Source organism: Homalodisca vitripennis, unplaced genomic scaffold, assembly GCF_021130785.1.
Source record: "Homalodisca vitripennis isolate AUS2020 unplaced genomic scaffold, UT_GWSS_2.1 ScUCBcl_9883;HRSCAF=18524, whole genome shotgun sequence".
Lineage (NCBI taxonomy): Eukaryota > Metazoa > Arthropoda > Insecta > Hemiptera > Cicadellidae > Homalodisca > Homalodisca vitripennis.
In genome coordinates, this window is record NW_025786065.1 from 3,033 (window position 1) to 10,850 (window position 7,818).

Genomic DNA, 7,818 nt, shown 5'->3' on the forward strand with positions numbered 1-7,818 from the left:
GTGAATCAAGAAACTCCTTTACAACATGTCTATTATCAAAGTTGTTATCTACAGGGTATGTTTGAAAACATTACTAAAATATGCAGCAAACAAATCAGTTTTCTCTCTGTTACTTTTCGCCCAAGAACCATTCTGGTTTAGATATTGGAGGAATGGGCACTTGCGGTTTCTTTGTGCTTTTTTGTTACTTTCCATAAAGAATAGTCTGTTGCTTCAGTTGGGGAGAGATTTGAAGTGAATTCTTGAAACCATATGTTTTTAAGTTTTTAAGCAAAAATCTTTAACTGTCTTGATGCTCTGTTAAACATTGTTTTATCTCTTAAATTTCTAGAATTTTGCCATATTCTTCGTAAGCGACGTTTTTGAGCAATGTGCTGCTTAATATATATTGGGTAAGTTGATATTGCCACACGTTGTATTATTAAGTTCAGGCGTTGCACTCCAAGCAGATTTCATGAACAGTATAATTAAAAATTTCCACAGCGTTTGTTTATTTCCTCTCTTGTTTTAAGTGATATATATAAGACTTAAACTGTCATTTAACGTTTCACACAAACTTCACCCAGTTTGTGCCTTTATTCGATAAGGACGCTGCCTTTTCGTTCAATACAAAATGATGAACTTATTGATAGGATGACCGGAGAGTGATCGGACGACAAATCAAGAGATGAAACAGCCTCCATATAGTTAGGAGAAATACCTCCCGTAACAAAGAAATCAAGAAGATCTGGAATTTTGTTGGGATCTGAAGGCCAATAGGTTGGTTCCCCTGTAGATACGTAACTCAAGTGATTGTCCATTCATGCAATTTAACAAATTTCTACCTCTAGGGTTAATCAACCTTGAACCCCACATGACATGTTTGGCATTAAAGTCACCACCTGCTACAAAACGAAGGCCCTAAAGTTTCGAAAAATTCGTTGAATTGAAGTTTTGGTAATATTGTGCCTCGGGGACAGTAAACACCAGAAAATGTAAGTGGTCCCATCCAGTCCTCAACCACTATGCTTGTAGCTTGAATATGATCTTCTTGAAATTTAGGTAATTCATAATGTTTTATTTGTTTTCTGATTAGCACAGCGCTACCTCCATGCGCCGTATTTGTCAGGGTGGTTTTGTAGAATAAAAAGTAAAATTTGGGATTTTGAAAAAATTTAAGTTTGTAAAGTGGGTCTCAGAAATTAACATAAATATCTATTTTGTGATTGAAATAAAAAGTTGAATATCTTGGCCATGTCGGGCCAAGCCATTGGCATTCCAGAGTCCAATCCTATAAAATCTATTCATTTTAGTTTTGATATGACAGTTGTCAATAGGTTAATCAATGTACCTATTTGCTGGGTTTTGTTGAGGACATCCATCATTTCGAACTTATTTAAAAATCCATCAATTATTTGATTTAGATTGTAATTTGCTTCTACATTTGATTGAACCTGATGCCACTCTAGCATAAGATAAGGTTGGTGATACTGGTTGAGACTGATTACCTGTTGAATTCTGAGTACGAACAGATATAGGTCTATCTACTTCTCGATCTTGCACTGGAGGAGGAGTGTCTTTTTTTTAAACGCTGGTCCTTAGAGGTGGAAAAGCCTTTTTCTTAATATATTTGTAAAATAGAGCAACCTTTATAGTTGGCTGGGTGCTCACCACCACATAAATACACATTTGGGAGGAACATTTTACAGATTTATTACAGCTGCTAGTATCATGATCTGAGCCGCATTTTACACAGCGGTTTTTGTACCAGCAGTAAGCCTTTGTGTGCCCATATCTTTGACACTTTTTGCACTGCACCACATCATTACGTTTGTAAGGGGGCTCAAGTACAATTTTGGCATTTAGTAGGAATTCAATTTTAAAAATGTCTTTGTTGTTTGATGCTGGCTCTAAGTCTACAAAAAAAATTGACAGTGGAATCTTTAGATTTGCTACTTCTAAGGTTCGACACATTCCTAACTTTGTGGTTATAAGCTTCTATAGCTGTTTTAATTTCCTGGGGTTCCGTAGAGAAGTGCATATTCTTAAGCATCTACTCTATAAGCTCTGTCACCCTTTATTTGGTATTTATGGAAGTTTACTTTCATGTTAGTTAAATGTTTGACTAATGCGCGGTAGGCTTCAATTAGTATCAGTGTTAATTTTTACTTTATCTCTAGCTATGCATTTAAAATGAATATGACTCTTTTTTAATTACTTGTTCAATGTTTAACATCATTTTACTTATGTTGACAATGTTGGGGACAAATATAGGTGGAGGCCTCACCTTCGTCCTACATTTGTCGTCATTCATCGTTTCTTTCTTCTTCAGGAGCCTAGGTTGGCGTTATTTACTCAGCATTTCAAATCTGTTGTGCAATTCAATAGGTCTAGCAGTTTTGCAACGTACTCTGTAGGTCTACAAGGTTTCTTAACATCTGAAACGTTGGCTGTTTGACAAATGTCTTTTGTTTCTAGTTGTTTTCGATTTGCCACTCGTTTTGATTATTGACATCGTCATTAGAAATAGTTTTTTTCCTGAAATGATGTTCATTGTTTGCTTATTAGAACAATAATTGTGATCATTAGTTAATGGTATCAAAATCCAAAACAGTTTGAGGTTGTTTGAAGGGGCAAATTTTAAGTTGTCCATTACCTTCTTCACTTGAAAAACTACTAATAGTAAACAAACACTGAAAACAATTAAAGTTAACGGGTAAGGTTAGTTGTAGGAAAAGTACTGGAAAAAAAGATTACGAAGAAAATCTAAACATTTTTATGTAAATTATGAACAAAAATGTTTTTAAGAACTGTTTTATATAGTTTCAACCACTAATTGGGTAAAAAAACTACATTTTAAATTAAAATAAAGGACACAACACTGAAACAGCACAGCTGGGGTTCTGATATATTTTAGAGAATTTTTTATCTGAACATAACGTATATCTGAACATAATGATATTGGTTATTCCTGTTTGTGACAGCTTTCCTTACCAACGTAAGCTTTCAGTACTGTTCCTAGTGGCTTCAGGAGTTTTAAATCCATCGAAATATGCGTGTTTTTGTGACAATAACATTGTAAAAGTAAGTGTGTGTGGGGACTTTTGCCTAATCATGGGGAAAACAGTGATTTGTTCCCAAGGAAGACTGTTATAGAAAAGCCTATTTTTGTAAGAAAAGTGTTATTCACAAACCAAAATAGCCAATAGGTAGGGCTCAAAGTCAGTGAGTAGGATCAAGTTAGCCCAAGATCGGGACATAAACTATGGGCCTCATCTAGCTGGCAAATGTGGCCGCAAGCCTAAAATGAAACAAAATATGGGTCAGAAAACTATAGAATATTTGCAAAAATAAACAGAATACATAAAAAACAATTGACTAACCAAATAAACGAGCATGGAACTAAAATATCGCTAAAGTAAATAAAAAAATAAAAAAAAACAAAGGAATTGCTTTTCCGCACGTTCAAGAACGATGTCCACGTATTGACGACGTTATGCTTGGGGAATGATCTAACCGGAAATATAGATCAAACTAGGAATAGTTTCGTCATCTCGGGGTAGCAACTCCACTTACTTGTTGTACTAAAGATGGAAAATTGAAAAAAAAACAGTGTTCTGTAAATGAAAGACTTCTTCTTCTTTATTACTAAAAAGTACCATTTCATCATACATTCAATATTTATTTGCAGATAAAATTTGTGGTATTTGGGTTGTAATACAGTTTAAGAACAAAGAAAAGCAGGCACAAAGGCAAGCTATTGATCGAGGAAAAATGTTTATGATTGATTACGGTATACATTTTAAAAGTGCTCATAGTCTTTCTCAAAATTTATTTATGCATTTTGAGCACTACATTACGTTACATCTAGCACATGACTGTTCTTTAGTTAATCATTATTCCATGATTACGTTTCTAGTGTACAAATCAATATCGTTGGAATAATTCTATCACTAATTAACTATAAAGAATAAGATACGCCGTTCTTAATCACTCGTATAATGTAAAGTACGTTGGATGTACAGAATAATTATTTGATTTCTTCTTTAAAGTTACTTTCTGTCAATAAAATATTAAAATTGTTAATTTTCTCTCCAATGCACTGCAATGAATTTATGAATCATTCATTTAGCACTTTGTAATATCAGCCAATTTCCTTGATGTTAAATCTGTAATTTAAATGTGGCTTCCCAGTTTGCATAAGATTAACTTAATACTTTCCTCATTTTATTGATTTAATTAATAAATTCTGACCATCGAATAATATTTTATGCAACATAATTATGCTAATATTTCGGAATGACGTAATATTTTAATGAGACTTAATTAATATTATTAAATTATAAATTAAATCTCACTTAATATTACATCAACCACTATAATAAATTATAAACTCCAATATTAATTGGTTATAATTTATTAATGAAAGTATTTTCATGCAGATGATATAAATTAACTCCTGAAGTGTACCGTTACTCATATACTACCGGTACTGTGCAATGTTTCTATCTATGAGTGGTTACTGAAGACAAATGAACCAGAAAGAAGAGTGACAGGGATACTTTCAGGTATTTTGTTTGTTCATGAGGACTGAAACTAACTTTTTTGTTTGCTTTTATTTTAGGAATCGCTGTAGGAGCTCACATATTTTTTTTCTATTTGGTCATCAAGACTGTAACGTTAACATATACATTGTGCAATCGGTTCTACTTTCATATAATATTCACATTAAAAATATTGGGGCATTAATGGACAAACTTCAAAATAGGTTTATTTCACAGAGTACAGCAGCTATCTTCACCTTAGGATAAATATAGTTCGATGGTGAAGAGATTCATACTGTAATGAAGAGCTGCACACGTTGTAAAACAACGGGTTTATCATAGTCGTTGTTTTATTTTATAGAATATTGAATCACAGAAATAATTGAACTAGAGCTTTATTGTGGTGCTTGAAATATCAATATCTAATTAAAAATCCAATCTGTTATCAAACTTTTATATATACATTCATTCTTATTCATTTAAAATAATTTGCAAAGTGTAGTTAGGCAAGTTTTAAAAGCCATACACATCTTTAAAGGTTGTAGGTTTATTTATACCTTAGATAGTAACACAGAATTTAAGATATTTGTTTGAGGGGACGTAGATAGGGTTAAATTTAAAGCATTACCATAAATGTGAAAATTTTAAAGCTTGAACAGTCGCCATATTGAAACGAAATGGCCAATTGTACATAGTTGAGATATTTATAAGATGAATGATGGTTCCAAATTTTGAACTAGTTTCACATTCCTATCGCAAGTTCTTAGCGTCAAAAAATCATGGGATTTACAAGTAATCGATATCTCGAAAGCATTTCGAGATAAACAAATCGTCAATTATATTTTAATACGATTTTGGAAGTGTGATACCTTAGTACTACTATCTAGAGGGCCAGTATTTTTGGAAGTTTTTTCTTACCGGGGACCTAAAGAGACTACATTATGCGAAAGAACAGACTTTATTTGACTTAATGGGAAAATTACACATCAATATGACGATCAGTCCTTGTTTGTCTGTCGGTGTTGGACAGAATGATATCTGTCCCTATCTACTATTTATTATTTGTTCGTCTTTGCACACATTTCTCCATTTAATCTTTGCTGTATCTCTTTTCGTTTCCTAGATCCCTTCAGTATGCATACAATTTGGTACACACGGTTTATAGGCATGAATTCCCATTTTCAGTTTTAGTTTTAAATTACATGAAACGAAGTCATCTATTTTTTATCACTTTGCCTCGTATTATTAAACCTCATGATGTTTAGGAATATTGTAACTTGAAAATCACATGTAACAGCTGTTGTAATATTTAAAGTATGTACATATAATAATGTCATACTTCAACTTTCAAATAAAATGTAACTGTGGTAATGATCAAAAAAGGTTTAGTATTATTATTAATGTCAATATTTCGTTAATATCATAGGATTATAATGGAAGCTATATCTGATGTGACCAGGGCATCTCAAATAAAGAGTTCTGTTCCAATTCGAAAGCCCTTTACCAGACCCCTTCGATGTGGACAAACTGTTTGGGTTTAAAGACGAATCACAAGGAAATAATCTGGAAGAAGGGGTCATAGACCTACGATATTTTCGACCGAAATAAGATTTTTATCAACCAAATCGATTCATTCATCGGAAAATATCTTTGTTTCGGTAAGTTTCATGAAGTTAAATTTCATATGTAGCTGACTACACTGTATTCTAAACGAACCAAAATAATTGGCATTAAATCAATTAACAAACCCCTTATCAACTGCTTCAAATGTACTCAAAGTTTGTGGCAAAACATTTCACCAAAACTTTGCCCTTCATTGTTTGTTCCAAAACTGCCGCTAAGGTCAGTACCCAATTTAACGATTTCTCTCCACGCATGTTTTTCCTGAAATGTGTATACACCGCCTTCATCACTCAATTATATTTTTATTACATTAACTTGCAACGTTTTTGACAAGTTTTTTTGTGGAATGGATATTAGTGCGAACATCTGTAACTAAGCAGCATTCTTCCAGAATTTAGAGAAGATTTGTAATCAATTCCCAGTTACATTTACCTGAACAACAATACTTTCAGATTTTATTGGAGTCTTTTGAAATTCTACATTGTGATAAAAACTGCCCCATCTGTTATATAAACTTTATGATGAGCTTGTACAAATTTCTGTACTTTGGTATAATCCAGAGACTACTCTATCCATATCTACTACTTGTCATTACGCGATGTAAGTAGGTTATCGTAACATGTTACTAGTAGTACCAAAGATAAAGTTAACCTTCTCGAGTGCTTACGTATCTGAGATTGAATTTGGGTACTATCTCAAAGGGTATTTTAATTATCAGTGTGATCTGAAGTCGAGAAAGTACCGATCAAAAATGTCCCTAACCATCAGTGAGGGATTCGCTGGTGCCTTCTGGCGCCATCTTGCACTTTTGGTGAAAAAAGAAAAAATACCGCTCGAGATAATACCTAAATTCAATCTCAGATCACGAAAGCGCTCATGAATGTTGTCTTTAACTTTTTATATCCAGAAAGCTAAAGCTAAAGTTGTATATCTAATAACAAATAGTAGATATAGGGACAGAGTGCTCCATTTCTCGAAAACTTCGCCTCCTTTCGAGGGGCAGAAACAAAAACCGATAGTTATAATTACACGTACTTTTCACAGTAAGCCAGATAAAGTCTGTTATTTATAATAATCCAGGTTTTTAGGTCACCGGCAAGAAAAATTGGTAAAAAACAACCGTGCTTTCCGGATAATACCAAAGTACCAAATTTTAATTTTATTTGCCACAACAATACTTTTAGAATTTATTTCAGTCTTTATTGCGATACAATAATACCCCATCCGTTAAAAACTGTATGATCATCCCGTACAGATTTCATAGTCACAAACCTTTTTTTGTGTAAACATTTTATCTTAAAAAATATTTATTTTTGTAATTGTATTAAGAGTGTAGGTAATTTGGTGGTCATACGAGTGTTACATTTATTATAGTAATATTTCATTAGATCCTAAAATCCTTAAAAGTTTTATATCTGGACACAAACAGGATAGTAGCCTATCCATTGCACTAAGTTAATTCCATATTGGAAAAATGTTATGAGAACCTTTGTTACAAAATGTTATTACGTACCATTTTCCTAGAATATAGAACAAATAGTTTGGGCTATATTGTACTCAACAGCTAACAGTGCATGTTGGCAAAGTCATTAAGCAAATACCAGGTTTAAAGAAAATATTTTAGATTTATTTACAGTTTGATTAAAATATTTAAGTTGTAAAATGATTAGTT